This window comes from Vigna radiata, chromosome 8 (genome assembly GCF_000741045.1).
Source record: "Vigna radiata var. radiata cultivar VC1973A chromosome 8, Vradiata_ver6, whole genome shotgun sequence".
Classification (NCBI taxonomy): Eukaryota; Viridiplantae; Streptophyta; class Magnoliopsida; order Fabales; family Fabaceae; genus Vigna; species Vigna radiata.
Genome location: NC_028358.1, coordinates 27,817,348 through 27,818,780, shown reverse-complemented (window position 1 = coordinate 27,818,780; position 1,433 = coordinate 27,817,348).

The following is a 1,433-nucleotide window of genomic DNA, read 5'->3' as shown; positions in this document are numbered from 1 at the left end:
AATAATACCGTATAATTGTTTTCATCATTGTAAAGTTTTAAAAAATATTAAGAATTAATTAATTAAAAAAATACAATACCTTAAATGAAATCCAAATTATTAAGTCAAATTTTTAACGTTTGTGTTACGTGACTCTGTGGACTCAAAGTTATCTAAAACTCTCACAAAATCGAAATTAACAATGTAAATTTATCAAAATTTTGAAAATTAAATGTTTCTTCTTAGTGCCATTAGAGACACCTTTTGGCAACATAGGTGATGGAAGTATTATGTAATAAGAAAATGATTTAAATGGTAACTTTCGCGTTTTTAAGTATTTTCGTAGCAAGACTAATACAATGCAGCAAATGCATTCCATTTTGGGAAACGTCAGAATATCGTTTCTAGATTCCAAACTTTCTCTGACTTAATGCAATCTCAAGAATCTCTAATTTGGAGTTTATGAGAATTAATTGATGTAATAAGAGTTTAAAAAGGAATGTGTTGACGAGGAGAAAGAATACAAATAAACAAATAGGAAAAAGGAGGACAGGGAAGAAGAGAGGTGTAATGCAAGGAATACAAATAAACAAATAAACTAAAACATTAAAAATAATGAATCAACCCGCATCATTTTACTTCAACATTCAATGTAATGCACGGTATTTAGAATTATTTCATTTCCTACAACTATATGCAACATTGAAGACATTAAATAAGGATTTGTTGCCACTGTTATAACTTCTCAAAGGCATAAAGTTTGTAATATTTTATTATTTGAATTTGTCTATAAAAGAGCATGAGCTGCACATATCTACAACAGCGAAGAATCAAAATTCAGATAATGAAATATCGACTGACAATTCTCTCCTCCCCCTCCTTTTCTCGTGTGTGGTTTTATTTTTATAACTCTAATGGCAGATTACATCGTCTTAAGAAAAACCGTCTATCATATCATAAATAGATCTACTGAAACGTGAATCAGTGCTGAAAGACCAGGAATATAATTTTACTAATCTAGTTTTGTATTCTCAATTACATACCGATCATTATTCACTTAAAACTTCAGTTTATGCAATAATTTTTACTGAACAGGATATGGGCATGGAGGAAATGGAGATGTAGCCTGTGATGGGTACCACAAGTATAAAGTGAATACGCTTGGCCTCAGTATTTTTTTTTTTTTATTTGCCCGTCATTGTATTCATAGTGTTGTGATTCTCCCATTTGTGAAAGATTAGGGAAGATTGAGGCATAAGCTGATCTAAAAATACAAGTTTAGCCACTGTTTACTGTTTTGATCGAACTGTTGAAGCCTCACTGTAGCACCGGTTGATTTTAATTGTTTTCCCTAAAATATATGTAATGCAGGAAGATGTGAGGCTAATGGTGGATACAGGACTTGAAGCCTATAGATTTTCCATTTCTTGGTCCAGACTGTTACCAAGTATGAT